Source organism: Myotis nattereri (genome assembly GCF_964212035.1).
Source record: "Myotis nattereri genome assembly, chromosome: 3".
Lineage (NCBI taxonomy): Eukaryota > Metazoa > Chordata > Mammalia > Chiroptera > Vespertilionidae > Myotis > Myotis nattereri.
Window position 1 is genome coordinate 20,288,686 of NC_138077.1, and position 16,144 is coordinate 20,304,829.

The 16,144-nt window shown below is 39.7% G+C and overlaps 1 long non-coding RNA gene across 1 annotated transcript; it reads left to right on the forward strand.

The window, feature by feature from the left end:
- The first annotated feature begins 250 nt into the window (after window positions 1–250).
- LOC308516451 lies at window positions 251–13,508 on the forward strand. Its single transcript, XR_013995744.1, has 3 exons — window positions 251–539; window positions 7,051–7,141; window positions 13,033–13,508. It is a non-coding gene; the product is annotated as an uncharacterized lncRNA (long non-coding RNA).
- The last annotated feature ends 2,636 nt before the right edge of the window (window positions 13,509–16,144 follow it).

Here is a 16,144-nt window from a genome sequence, read left to right on the forward strand (position 1 = left end):
ACTACTAGTTTGGTACACTCTTTTTTTAAATATTTTATTGATTTTTTACAGAGAGGAAGGGAGAGCGATAGAGAGTTAGAAACATCGATGAGTAAGAAACATCAACCAGCTGCCTCCTGCACCCCCCTACCCCCTCCACCACCTCCCACTGGGGATGTGCCCGCAGCCAAGGTACATGCCCTTGACCGGAATTGAACCTCGGGCCCTTCAGTCCACAGGCCGACACTCTATCCACTGAGCCAAACCAGTCAGGGCAGTTTGGTACACTCTTAAGTGACAAAGTCTCCATTGCCTGAAAGAAGAAATTTAGCAAATTATATTACAGGAGTCTTGGCTTAATCTGAAAATGCCCAGGCTTGTGGAAATATAAAAGACCAATAATGTTCTAGAAACAGAATCATCAGGACTTTTTTATGGACTTTCTGACAGAGGCAAGAAAGAACTGAAGATGACTCTGGCGTTATGTGCCTAAAGGATCTGAGAGTCCAGTCACCCTGTGGACAATGTTGGAAACACCAGAAATGGATAATGATTTTCAGGTACGATGTGGTCTTTTGCTTGTCCTTTGAGACCAAAATTTTTCATCCATTTCAAAATGATCAAACTTCTCAATCTGTCATCTGGCCTGTTTTACTTTTTATTACTTTTATGTCTTTTATTCTCCATTAATTTATAACCATGATTTTTACTTCCTTCTTCACTTGCTACAGTACTGAATGTGGTATTCTGCCAGGACATAAGTGCCAGACATGTTAAAAAATGAACTGATTTACTGAAATATGATTTTTTAAAAAGTCAAGTGTGTGCAGTTCTCTCCTCCTTATTCTCCACCTCTCAGGGACAAAGGGGCATATTCTCTACTTGAAAGAGGGGTCTGGCCCGAACCAATATGCTCAATTAATATTTGACAAAGGAGGCAAGAACATACAATGGAGCCAAGATAGTCTCTTCAATAAATGGTGTTGGGAAAATTGGACAGATATATGCAAGAAAATGAAACTAGACCACCAACTTACACCATACACAAAAATAAACTCAAAATGGATAAAGGACTTAAATGTACGACAGGAAACCATAAAAATTCTAGAAGAATCCAAAGGCAACAAAATCTCAGACATATGCCGAAGCAATTTCTTCACTGACACAGCTCCTAGGGCACTTGAAACTAAAGAGAAAATAAACAAATGGGACTTCATCAAAATAAAAAGCTTCTGCACAGCAAAAGAAACCATCAACAAAACAACAAGAAAACCCACTGTGTGGGAAAACATATTTGCCAATGTCATATCTGATAAGGGCCTAATCTCCAAAATTTATAGAGAACTCATACAACTCAACAAAAGGAAGATAAACAATCCAATCAAAAAGTGGGCAAAGGACCTAAATAGACACCTTTCAAAAGAGGACATTCAGAAAGCCAAGAGACATATGAAAACATGCTCAAAGTCACTAATCATCCGAGAGATGCAAATCAAAACAACAATGAGGTATCATCTCACACCTGTCAGACTGGCTATCATCAACAAATCAACAAACGACAAGTGCTGGAGAGGATGTGGAGAAAAAGGATCACTTGTGCACTGCTGGTGGGAATGCAGACTGGTGCAGCCACTATGGAAGACAGTATGGAGTTTCCTTAAAAAACTGAAAATGGAACTCCCATTTGACCCTGTGATCCCACTTCTAGGAATATATCCCAAGAAACCAGAAACACCAATCAGAAAGGATATATGCACCCCTATGTTCATAGCAGCACAATTCACCATAGCTAAGATCTGGAAACAGCCTAAGTGCCCATCAGTAGATGAATGGATTAGAAAGCTGTGGTACATCTACACGATGGAATACTATGCTGCTGTAAAAAGGAAGGAACTCTTACCATTTGCAACGTCATGGATGGAACTGGAGAGCATTATGCTAAGTGAAATAAGCCAGTCAATGAAGGAAAAATACCACATGATCTCACTCATTCATGGATAATAGAGACCATTATAAACTTTTGAACAATAATAGATATAGAGGCAGAGCAGCCTCAAACAGATTGTCAAACTGCAGCAGGAAGGCAGGGGAGGGTTGGGGGGCAGGAGGTAGGGGGGTAAGAGATCAACTAAAGGACTTGTATGCATGCATATAAGCATAACCAATGGACATAAGACACTGGGGGATAGGGGAGGCTAGGGGACTGTCTAGGGCGGGGTGATAAAATGGACACATATGTAATACCCTTTGTAATACTTTAAGCAATAAAAAAAAAAAAAAAAAAAAAGAAAGAGGGGTCTGACCTAAGTAAGATGAAACTTAGTTCAAATCCCAGCTCCTGACACTTACTAGTCTTGCAGCCTTGGAGAAGGGCATAACTCCTTGATTAGTCAGAATGTTTATAGTAACAGTGACAGAATGCCAACTCAACCTGGTCTGAGCAAAAAAAGAAATTGTTGGCGCACATGATTGAGTCATTATCTGGTAAATATTGATTCTGGGAATCTAAGGCTCCTTCTGCCAGTCCTCTTTTTGCCTCCATTGGCTTTATTCTCCATTTCACAATATCTCTCTTTGTGGTAGGAAAAAAGATCGCTAACAACTCCAAAGTTACATTCTACAACCAAACTGGGGAAGGAGAATTGCTTTCCCAATTATTCCAGAAAAATGCTCTGAAGCTATTGCTCATTGGTTTTAATTTGCCCGAGTTGGGTCATATTCCCATCCTTGAACCGAACTCCGTGGCAGAGGTCCACTGCCCTCTATGCTAAGCCTAGAATAGGGACCCACCCCTAGAGCAGAGGGTGCCCAGCCATCTGAACCACATGGATGGAGGGGAAGAGTTCGCCAAAGGAAAATTGGGATATACATACAAGGAGAAGAAGAGGCAAAAAATAACAGATGACCATTTTATCTCTTTATATCTGAAAGCCTTAACTCTCCAGTATCTAAAATATGAATAATATTACATAAAGTTAGAATGAGGATTAGAAATAGCAAGCAGGTAAAGACCATGGCAAAAGAATAGGTACTCAATGAGGGAACAAATGACAAATGATAAGATAAATGAGGTAAAATGGTAACCATTGGTGAATCTGGGTAAAAGGATACACTTTCTTTTTAATACTTTAGTGTTTTTCTACTTTTTAAAGTTTGAAATCATTTCCATATAAGAAGCTTTTTTAGAAAATCGTAGTTTCTCAGTAACTATCATTTATACCTCTCCCAAGCCTGGCTGAACAATATTGATGGTCGTGAGAACTTTTTAATGATGGCATTGCTTTTGGTCCCTCTAAATGTGTTAGAATCTTATGCTATTAACAAAGGCAGTTTAGTACAGATATTGGGAACCAGTGTATTTAAGCAGGCAATTTTTTTAAAATTCACTAAGTGAAGCTAGAGATACCATTCAATCAAAATTTGTTATCAGATATCACGAATATTATAAAATACCAATTTGGGAAAATTATATTGATCATCAGAGATTCCCAGAGCTCCCTTGGAAAATAGTATTACTGTAGATGTCAGGCTCATGGTATTAAATGTATAAACCTAATCAGCTACTCAATGATAGGAGAGTGAGTGAGAAATAAAGACTTGAGGGGTATTTTCAGGATAAAGGAGCAGGAATTCACCATTCTTTCTCAAGACAGAAAGATAAGGAATAGAAAATGTCTAGGGACAACCAGAATCCACTTAGGAATTTTATAAAATCACTAACATATGAATTTACAAAAAAAGGAAAAATTTCTAAGAGTCATAAAATGATAACTAAAATACTGTCTGAAATCTTGATTTGCCTCTGGAGTCAAGAATTTATGGTGCTTCACCTAATTAGATGTGGTTTGTGTTTCATGATGTGAACAGTTCTGGAACATCCCTTCTCGCTGAGGAATTTTAATGGCTGAATCCTCAGAGCTGAGAGAGGCAAGCTATCCAAATCTTGAGATCATCAGATTCACCAACCTATACTGAGGAGTCCATTTTCTCTTAATTGAAATCCAAATCGCCCTAGCTGGTTTGGCTCAGTAGATAGAGCGTTGGCCTGCAGACTGAAGGGTTCCCGGTTTGATTCCCGTCAAGGGCACATGCCCGGGTTGCAGGCTCAATCCCCAGTAGGGGGAGTGCAGGAGGCAGCTGATCAATGGTTCTATCTCATCAGTGATGTTTCTATCTCTCTCTCCCTCTCCCTTCTTCTCTGAAATCAATAAAAATATATTTTAAAAAAAGAAAGAAAGAAACCCAAATCACCATTATGGACCCTGGAAAATATGGCTGCATTTACAATGAAATTTGAGTGACTTGCATAAAAGTGGGACTAGGGATACAATGTTTATATTCTCAAGACTGTCCTGAAAAAATTTGTCAGTTCACTTTTCACACTATTTAGCCCACAAAGGGGGAGAAGGGAAATGTGGAAATGGGCATATAGAAACAAGAAGGGGGGAAAAAAACAAAAATAGAGAGTGAAAGGAAAAGAAGGTAACACCAGAGTTTATATTGACCTATTTTCATTTTCTTTCATTGGGCCAAACTGACCAAAAGTTAAGGTTTTTGAAGGAAAAGCAAGGATTCATATATCTGAATGCCATAAGTACTTAGTCCAGATGAGAGCATTTAGTTTAGATGGGTCCAGCTCCTGTTTTATAAGTGGGAAAATTGAGGCTTAAAGATGTTAAGTAATGTGGCTATCATTGTGCCTACAAGAATGACAACTCTAAGGCAAGGACTTCACTTTTCTGGATTACAAAGAAAAGTATTTCCTTAGAAAAATCCATAATTCAGCACAGGTGCACAGATAAAAACAAATGAACCCTGAGATGACCACAGAGCCAAAAGTGTTTTTTTGCTTAAGAATTCTGTGGCTCACCCATTCTTTGTTTACCTTATTTATTACAACACTAGAGGCCTGGTGCACAAAAATTTGTGCACTTGAGGTGGGGGGGGGTCCCTCAGCCCGGCCTGTGCCCTCTCGCAGTCTGTGACCCCTCGGGGGATGACCACCTGCTGGCTTAGGCCTGCTCCCCAGGGGGTTGGGCCTAAGCTGGCAATCAGACATCTCTCTGGCAGCCCAGCAGCCCTTGGGAGATGTCCATTTGCCAGCAGGGGGCAGACCTAAGCTGCAGTCGGACATCCTTAGCGCTGCTGAGGTGGCAGGAGAGGCTCCCACCACCACTGCTTTATTGGCAGCCATCAGCCTGGCTTGTGGCTGAGCAGAGCTCCCCAATGTGGGAGCACACTGACCACCAGGGGGCAGCTCCTGCATTGAGCGTCTGCCCCCTGGTGGTCAGAGTGTGTCATAGAGACCAGTCATTCCCAGTCTTTCTGCTGTTAGGGTCAGTTTGCATATTACCCTTTTACTATATAGGATAGAGGCCTGGTGCACAGGTGGGGGCCAGCTGGTTTGCCCAGAAGGGTGTCCCGGATCAGGGTGGGGGTCCCGCTTGGGTGCCTGGCCAGCCTGGGTGAGGGGCTGACGGCTGTATGTAGCTGGTCACACCCCCTTCAGGGTGGGGGTCCCCACTGGGATGTCTGGCCAGCTTGGATGAGGGGCTGATGGCTGTTTTCAGGCTGGCTATACCCCCTTCAGTGTGGGAGTCCCCACTGGGGGGCCTGGCCAGTCTGGGTGAGGGGCTGAGGGCCATTTTCAGGCTGGCTGGCAACTGAAGCTCCCAGCCTCTCCTTCTTTTATTTTTTCTTTTTTATTCTGGAATTAATTTACCTTCTATAATTGAAACTTTGTTGCAGTCACTGGAGCTAAGAGCCAGCTCCTGCTCACTCCAGTTCTGTGGCCACAGCCGGCTGAAAGCAGGTATCTGGGGTTTGTTTAGCTTCTATAATTGAAACTTTGTTGCTTTCGGAGCTCAGAGCCAGGCCGCGGCAGGCGGGGAACCTTGGCTTCCTCCATCACTGGAGCAAGCAAGCCTCCTGCTCGCTTCAGCTGGGTGGCTGCCGGCCGCCATCTTGGCTGGGTTAACTTGCACATCGTGCTGATTAGACAATGGGAGGCGTAGCGAAGGTACGGTCAATTACCATGTTTGTCTATTATTAGATAGGACATCAGCAATGGATTGTGAGCATTTATTTCCAGATTCTTCCTGAATGAAGGCCAGGGACAAATGAGAGGAACTGGGTAGCAGGAGGAGTTACTCCTTCTAGAGAAAATCCAACATACGATTTCCCTTTTAAGTTCCAGAGATATTGATTACTTTAAGCAGGTTATTTTTTAAGATAACAAAAGAATCAAGAACCTTTGAACCTCCTGCTTTACCTGCCTAAACAAATTCAAAGAAAAAAACCTGCTTAAAGGAAGGGAGCTAGTAGTATCATAAGTGAACTGAGTGTGGCAGACAGAGAGGAAACTGCAAAGTCTGTTAAGACTTCCCTCTGTGTGTCATTGTTTCTGGGTGTACCACCAAGAATTTGTTTACAGATGTTTGCTCTTTCTCATCTACCTTTACTTTCTCTTTGAAATGCCCCACCTCTGCCCTCCTCTCCTTAGTCCAGAACAGCATTTAAACCTCAACTGCCCATATTGTCTTTGGATTCCATATTCTTAGGGCACTCTCATATGTACATATGTAAAAAAATTGGTTATTTTCTCCTGTTGATCTGTCTCATGCCAATTTGATTATTAGACCAGCCAGAAGAACTTAGAAGGGTAGACATAAAGTTATTTTTCCTCCCCTACAACATAAAAGATTTTTGTGTAGTGTTGCCATGCACAGTGTATATTTGTTGGGCTATGGTTATCTGCATTTGTTCCTCTTGATTTGGTGACACATTCTCATTTCATTGATGTGCGCCAAGATCATCTATCCACGTTCCTCTAGTCAAGTGGTAGGCCTATGACTTAAGCTGAGTCATGGATTCTCCCTTGAAGGTCTTTAAATCTTGAGTCAAAATGCAAAGGCCTGGAGGTATTCAATTTTAGGGTAGAAGAGACTGTCCACAATTTCCTACCACTTGGACTCCTAATTCCTGTCTTTCCCTGAGTTTACACCTTCCCGTTTTGTTCAGTAGAGTTGGCCATTATCATTTTAATTCATGTCTTTTCTGTTTAAATTTCAGCTGTTACCTTGCTCAGAGCTCAAGACCTACCATGTTACCTGTACTTAGAAGACCTTCAGTGAATATTTTTGGAATGACTGCTATAATCAAGGTAAATATTGGCTACCATTGAAACACATAGGTTGATCACCTTACATGGTCTTGAGGTACATGTAGAGAAGACTTTACCAGAGGAACATGATTGAATGTCATCTTTTTACCTCCCACAGAGACTTTTACCGAGTCGGTGCTCAATAAATGTTTGAATCCAAACCATGAAATCCTATAAATATAAACAGAATTTCAGGGAAACAAAATGATAAATTTTACTAATGGTGTTTTACAACCTTCTAAGATTTGTTGTAAAGTATGTAATAGGCCAACACAGACTGAAAAAATTAAATCTTGCCCAAGCTGGTAATTTTCATCTCCCTTTCCTTTTGCCACTGAGTAATGTTACCATCTCTTGAGAGCAACAGAGCTGAGTTTTTCTCATCCAGGCCTGAGGAGTAACAAACAGACCTGCCTTTCTTTGAATGCCAGAGACAGTAACAGGAAAAGCTAGGGAAAATTCTCAGGAGGAAATGCTAATTTGACCCCTCTCCACAAAATGTTAACACTTGACAGCTCTATGTTTTATGAGTCTGACACCAAGTTATTATCAGAGTAAAGGAAGCCTTTTGAGTTACAAACCGGGTTTGACTTTCTTTGAAAAAAGTCTGCATGGGCCCAGAAACTGAAAATGTTTACTGGGCCTATGTAAGGTTTGGATCACTCTGACAATGTAATTTTTTGCCCATAACCTTTATAGTCTTTGCTTCTGGGCCTAAAATAACATATTTTCTTCTTTTATTACCAAAGGTGAAGAATTGGGAAAACTGTATTGATGAAAAATATATCAAGAAAAACTTAAGAGTAGAATATTGTCAACAGTCTGCCACTTTAGGATTGTGCAAATAGATTAGAATAATATGTTGAACCCAAGCAATAAACATCTATTAAAACCATTTCGATTCTGCTTAGATTTTCAGGTGTTATAGGCATTGATCTGGTTATATACTCTTCTACCAAGGTGTTCAAAGGAAGTTTTAGATAATTTGAAACACACTTTAGTGTGAATAAAGTCAGTCCTAAGATTTTGTCATTTGGGACAAATGACATGATAGTGCATGTCAATTATACGACCAAATGGTTGAATAACAGTCAAAAAATGTGAGTTTGAGTTGCATATTGTTTGCCAGCTGTAAAAATTTTTAATCTCTGAGTTTTGGTTTCTTCATCTCTAAAACTATAATAGTAATTTTTATGGGGATCTTATGAGGATTAAGTAGAATAATATATATTAAAGCATTTTGTCTACTCTAAGGGACTATTCAGCAGATGATGATGATGTTGGTGATGATGAACAAAAAGCAGGGGGAAAAATTACTTTAAAACACAAGTGTCTTCACAAATAAGGCAAAAGATTCAACCCACACGAAAGTCTACAGAGAACTCTGCATCTTTGCTGAGAATCTTCACTGTGCCTTTTCCTGTCCAAAGTGGTGTTTTCTTCTTCTATTCTGCCTTTATTTGTCTTCTTATAACTTCTGGGTGAGGATTTGAAGCAGTTGAAAGCTATGGTTTCTATGTTGTTCTTGCCCATAGATCTTAATATGGCACTATGAGTCACTTAATTTAAAATGATGCCAATCATTTGTCACAATAATGATAACGAAGAGTTTTTTTCCAGATATCTGCTTACCTCTCAACTAAAGGTTAATTTTAAAACATTTGGTAATTTTATGTGCCTGATATTCTCAGAGTAAAGAATATGGTCTTTAAGACCTGGATTTCAGCCCTAGCTCTGCCACTTACTGGTCGTGTGATCTTGAAATAATTTAACTGAGCTTAAGAGTTCTCATTTGAAATGGGGATAGTTACATTTTTTTAAAAGGTCATTGTAAGACATACGTGGCATGACATATGTAAAGTGCTTAACAGCATCTGGTACTTGGTGGGCAACAAATAATTAGTAACTGCTGTCAACCCTAATTCAACTCTTCAGAATTTGCATAGTGGACCGTAACTATTACAAGGGCAGGATTCCTCCTGAGACTTCCATAACTTCCTGGATATGGGAGGCCAGAAATTCTCTGGAAACTGCTGAAATGTTTGCTTCCAGATCTGATGAATTCCAGGACTTGTGAAAGATGCAGAAGTGAAACCATTAACTAACATCTGCAAAAATCATTGTATATGGATGGGTAAAAATTTTGAGCGAGTTCTCATTGGATTCTAACCATATTCCAGTTCTTTGTGTGTAGTTTCTACTTCTTTTTTGTACTTTTCTTTGGATTTGGTTCAGATCTTCTTCTGTTAATGTCAATGAATTCCCCTATGGCCTCATGGACAAACTTGTTCTCCTGTGTTGTGCATAGAAGTTGAAGACTTGATTATGAAGGGACAAATGCAACTATAATTTGAAGAAGCTACATCTTATGTGACTTCACAGCTGGAAGGAATGTGTGACTCTGTGGTGAATTCTTCTTTTTCCCATTTGTTTGTCAGCTGTTTGGTCTATTGAAAGCTGGAAAGGATACCCTCTTGTTTTCCTCTTGATCCTGTGCATTGGTCCTTCAGTTCTAAAATAAACACATGATTCTCATCATAAGAAAACAAAATTGTGTAACTATGTATGGTGTTAGATGTTAACTAGACTCATTGTGGTGATCATTTCACAAGATATACAAATATTAAGTTACTAGAGGCCCGGTGCATGAAATTCATGCACAGGGGGAGGGGGCGGGGGAGAGGGCGGTGTGTCCCTCAGCCAGGCCTGCACCCTCTCCAATCTGGGACCCCTCAAGGGATGTCTGGCTGCCCAGTGGGATTGGGCCTAAATGGGCAGCCAGACATCCCTCTCACAATCAGGACTGCTGGCTCCCAACCACTTGCTTGTCTGCCTGCCTGCCTGATTGCCCCTAACCACTTCTACCTGCCAGCCTGATCACCCCCTAACCCAGCCATGGGCAAACTACGGCCCGCGGGCCGGATTCGGCCCATTTGAAATGAATAAAACTAAAAAAAAAAAGAAAGACCGTACCCTTTTATGTAATGATGTTTACTTTGAATTTATATTAGTTCACACAAACACTCCATCCATGCTTTTGTTCCGGCCCTCCAGTCCAGTTTAAGAACCCATTGTGGCCCTCGAGTCAAAAAGTTTGCCCACCCCTGCCCTAACCACTCCCCTGCCAGCCTGATCAATGCCTAACTGCTCCCCTGCTGGCCCGATTGCTGCTAACTGCCCTCCCCTGCCAGCCTAGTCACCCCTAACAACCCTCCCCTGCCAACCTGGTCACCCCTAACTGCCCTCCCCTGCAGGCCTGGTTTCCCCCAACTTCCCTTCCCTGCAGGGCTTGTCCCCCACAACTCCCCTCCCCTACCCACCATCTTGTGTGTTGGAGTGATGATCAATTTGCATAGGGCCTCTTTATTATATAGGCTTATGTACATCTGAAACTATAATGTTATATGTTAATTATATATCAATAAAAATCAATAATAAATAAACTAAATGCATGAAAGCAAATTTAAAATATATTCCAACAAGCCCTCATTATATGATAATACAATTACATGAAGCGACTGGGCAGAATTTATAAACAATTCTATGAAGTTTTTCTGAAAATTCATAGAAAAATTTTACTACTAGGAATATAAAAAGCAAGGCCTGCATTTACATAGTTCTGATCATTGGAAGCCTAAGGTTAACCTGAATAATGTTTATAAGTGAGACTAACCGTTTACTACTGTGTTCATTTACTTAAAAACTTTTCTTTATAACTTTAGTTTCACTCCATCTCATTTATTTTTTATTCTGTTTTCTTATCTGGCTGTGTCTTGTCTTAGCCTACTTCATTTTAATTAATTCCTTTATTTATAAATTAATAATATCATTACAATATAATCACTAATTTGAGTGTGTGTGTGTGTGTGTGTGTGTGTGTGCTTGCAGTGTTTGTTACATTAAAATAATGGTACAAATTCAAAAGCTTATTGTAGTCATATGAAGCCAATTAGAGTTCTCAATATAAAAAAATGGCCAAGCTCAGATTTCTGCCCCTTTTTTTTTGCTGTCGTCTGCATGGGGTTTCTTAGCGGGTCTTGTGGCCTGAGAGTGGGGGGCTGACAGAGGAAACGCAGGCTGCCTCTCTGTGCCTCCAATTAACTGTCATCATTGCTGTCACCATTGTCCTGACCATCAAGAGACACCTGCTCACTGAGCATGAAAACGCCCGCCACAGTGAGTGTAGAGCCAAGAATCCCACTGCGTCAGCCCCACCCAGTGGGGACATTAGGAAGCGGGACCAATTTTATATCATCTTAGCAGCAGCAGAAGTCAGTCATTACACTGGGGGGGAAAAACCATTCCTCAGAGTCTATTTCACGCGATCTAAACAATCCTTTTTGCCTGGTCGTCAAAGCTAAATTTTCCCCCCAAATAACGTGGATACAAAGCCTTTGGAAAGTTTAACTATCATTTATTGATGATAAGACTTCAAATGTTCAAAGCTGAGTCCGATATCATTATTTTAACTGCACTTTGGAAGCAGAAATCAGCATAAAATAATTCAAAAATGCCAATTAATATAAGAACATAAATGTTATCAGTTCTGTTGACGTGCACTCTTGCATTGCAAGAATGTTTAGTTTTAGTGTAAAAGCAACTGTTTTCATATTTTTCACCTTGAAAATGTCTTGTGGTTCTAATCCCAAATTATCATCTTGAATTAACATCTTTTTATTCTTTTATACGTTGTCTTTCTCATTTTAGCCAAACGAACATAAGAAGATACATTACTTTTTAAAGGTCCAATTACATATCACTCTTTTAGTGTGTTTCCTTCACCAGACACCCCAACATTCCTTCCACATCTGAAACATCTCACCTTGAACTGCCTATGCTGATAGCTTTCACTCTTTTCTGGTCTCTAGGGTGTGATCAGTCGCTAGGGAGGATGCCTCCCTCCCTTTTTATTTTCTTCTAGATATTGCAGTGTTACCAGGCCTCCCTTTAAAAATATTGCAAAGTTTGGTTTGGAAGGAAATGATATTATTTGTGGCTATTACTGGAAAAGTTTATCATCACCTCTGTAGTAGTCCTCCTGGTTATTTCATATCTTGGCGCTAGTATGCCCTTCAAAAACAACAACACATAAGGTAATGGAATTGAACTCTCCCCAGTATTCCTTAAGAACTTGTTTTTATTTTGAAAGTTTCTCCCTTAGACTTTTGTTCTTCAAAGGCCTATTTTTGCCTATATCCTGTGAGAGAATGCACAGAAAGTGTTTTTCATAGTGCAAATAATTTAAAGACACTCAGAGGTGCAACAGAGGTATTAAAGGGTCTCACAGAAAACTCATTAGCGAATGTGCTGTGGTAGGTGTCCCTGAAGGAAGTCTCTGGAATACACCCTGTTAGTGAAATGTACAGCTAGTCTAGCAACGGGATGTTGGACATCTAGACATAAACTAAGTGCTGACCTGAAGCAGAGGTGGGGAAAGGTAGGATCCCATAACTTCACTCACCAGGAACAGTTTAGGGGGAAACACATCTGTGTAAGGAAGTTAGATTTCTGCAACTGGAGGTTTCATTCCTGAACTTGGATGAGAAAGAAAATACTTGTGATAATTAAAGGAAGTTTCTCTAGTAACTCCTGACATTGCAGGATTCTAAAATGCTTTCAATTAGTGCCATAGATGTTGCTTTTTCTTAATAAAGCTGTGCTTTTTTTAAACTAACTGTCGGCACACAGAATGTGCGAGATACAGGTCAAGATCCAGGGAAAACTCAGAGTACGTTAAGGAAAAACATAGAACTGAATTTAAAGTTGTATAATAATAAGCATTTACATAGCATTTACTATGTGTCAGACATACATCTTCTATTTTAATCTGTTTAATCCTTTCAAGCAGTCTATGAACGGAGTTTCACTGTAAATACCTTTTTTTTTTTCAGTTGTCGAAACCTAAATACAGAAACCAGCTTATGGTCACAGAGAACAACGATTTCAACCCAGGGATTCAGGCTCCGGAGCCGGGCTCCTGAATACCGCTAATACTCTCTTAAGACCTTCCATTGTGCTTTTACATGTTCCAGAGCACAAACTGCAGGTCTGATACCTCCAAGTGGAACAAGAACAAGACATGTCTTGAATCAGCATGGATTCACCAGATGTATCAATGAGAACAGGTAGAATCAATAAGCAGTGCTAGGATAAAGAAAATCAAAAGGAAGCAAGCATGACATCCTAAGAAAACAAATACAATTTTAAAATGATCACTAAAGACTAAACATTTGAGCAGAGCCAGATAAAAGTACCCAACAAAATATTTAAATGTAATTCTTAGGGGAAAACCAGTGGAGAAAAAAAAAAAAATCTGGCTTTAGCTTTCTTGTAAAGGTCTTAGAAGTCAGAGACCTTCTGTTGCATGAAAAAAAAAAAAAAAAAGAATTTGCTAAAGACGCCAACTGATGTGACTTCCTAATGAAGGGTAGCAGAATATGCCACCCAAAAGTATGCCACTTAGGCATATGGATTCTTCTGAGCTTAAGGCAATTGAGATAAAGCAGATATGAGAAAAGCTCTTTGCCCTCCCCCATTTGCCTAAAAGCAGGACATAGGTTTTAAGGGTATCCCCACATCTCTCTTCCCCAGAAAAGACTGATGAAGTTAATCACTGAACATAACTCTAGTCTAGACCCTTCTCAACCCAGAGGCAGCACCTAACAAACTCTACTAACTACCCCTTATCTTCCATAAAGTTCCCCATACATTTATCTTCCCACAATTTGCCAACCTAGAAACTCAGTCTTTTTTCTTTGTCTTCTCACTTCTCTACAAAAAATGGATAAGCCCAGTTTCTAAGCCACTGCTTTGAGTTCCTCGTCACTGAGTACTTCTATACATGTGCAATGCACCTGCTCATAAACTTCTGTTTGTTTTTCCCTTGTTAATCTGCTTTTTGTCAGTCTTGTTTGCAGGGCCCTGGTCAATGAATCTAAGATGAGTAGAGGAAAAAGAAACATTTCCTTCCCCAACGCTATTAAAGCAAAATATGAAAATGGGGTGGGGGAGGTCACATCAGCACCAGATAATACAAGCTAATTGTTTACAAGGAACCAGTGATTATTGAAAATGTTGGAGTAATTTGAACTTATAAACTGAGAAGTAAGAGGAATAGGGTTTGAGTTATGTGATGTCCTGGGGGTCACATAACAAATATGACCCCCAGGGTCTGAGTAACAAATACTAAACAACCTGAGTGAAGAATGCCACAGTCCCTGCTGGCACAATAGCTTGATCACTTTGACCATTATGAAAATCATGAAAACCAAAAACTATACTACAGTTTTTGAAATAGCAATCTTTTTCTTTAAGCTCAATGTTTTTTCTTCTTCTTCTTCTTCTTCTTCTTCTTCTTCTTCTTCTTCTTCTTCTTCTTCTTCTTCTTCTTCTTCTTCCTCTTCTTCTTCTTTATTGATTTCAGAGAGGAAGGAGGAGGGAGAGAAAGAGATAGAAACATCAATGATGAGAGAGAATCAATGATCAGCTGCCTCCTGCATGCCCCACACTAGGGATTGAGCCTGCAACCTGGGCATGTGCACTCTCTGGGAATCAAACTGTAACCTCCTGGTTCATAGATTGACACTCAACCACTGAGCTATGCTGGCCTTGCTAAAGCTCAATGTTTCTATTTGGAATGCAAATCTTTGCTGAGGTTAGAGTTGAGTAAACTGGCCTTTTTTGTCAACTTCCAACGCTGTTAAAAAATTACTTTTACTTCCCAAAGGTAATATATACTTACCTAATAATATACAGTTAACTGATAATATACAGTTACCTAGTTCAGTAATTTATCAAGTCCCTTGTTAATCAACTTATTAAAAAGCACCTACAAACTTATTGGGGAAGGAGTTATAGGAAGAAGATAGTGCATAGGGCATAAACAGAATACATTTTTCATTTTTCTCAAAGAGCTTTCATCAAAAATGCAAGATAAGACCAGGAACAACAATAAAAAAATCCATTTATAATTAAGAATGACGTAAGCCATGGACACAGACAATAGGGTGGTGAAGGCCTAAGGCAAGGGAGAGGGCTAGAATAAGTCAATGGGAGTCAAAGGGGACATATTAATACTTTCAACAATAAATATTTTTTAAAAATAAAAAGAATGAAAATTCTTATAATCCAAGAGCTATAAAAATAGAGGTGATGAAGAGCAACTAAAACAACTCGGAAGAAAAGGCCTCTTGGAGAAGATAAGATGACAAGTAGACTTTAAACTTTTTATGGAATTTGAAGGATGAGGGACACAGGAATTAAAAATGGAGGTAAAGTTATAGAGGAAGGGAAAAGAAAAACAAACATAGAACTAGGAAGGAGATGAACATGCCTGGAGTTGAGAATAAATTTAATGAGTAGTGGGACAGTCAATTACATTGATAGAAGGAGCCTTAAAAATTAAGCACAGGACATTAGATTTGGTGTTGTAAGAATTAAGAAAACAACCATAGACTGTAGAGTAGAGATTGAAATTTAAAAAACAACTGTCAGCTTAAAATGATTTACCTAGGAAAAATATATATAATATATGTGGGTTTAACTCACACCATTATGTAGGCTTGGTATAGCCAAACTCCACAAGGTAATGCTTTCAGGCTAGAGACCCAGGGAAATGATGCAGTTTGTGTCCAAAGGACACCGGCTAGCAGAATTCCCTTTTGCTCTGTACGGGTAGAGGTTCCTTATTAGTCTGTTTTTAGTAAGAATTTTGACGGATTGGATGAGGCCTACTCACTTTATGGAGGGTAATCTACTTTACTGGAAGGACACAAATTTGAACGTTAATCTTGGCAAAAAAACATCTCCACAGAAACATGCAGAATAGTGTTTGACCAAATATCTGGCATCTTAACCAGCCAACTTGCTACCTAAAATTACCATCACAGACTGGAACTCATCCTTCTGGCAAGGGGACCCCAAACCCTGACATGCTGATAAAGTGAGGGCTCCTGGGGCAATCCAGGGTTCAAAAGTTAATAAGGGACATCTTAAATTTTTTAG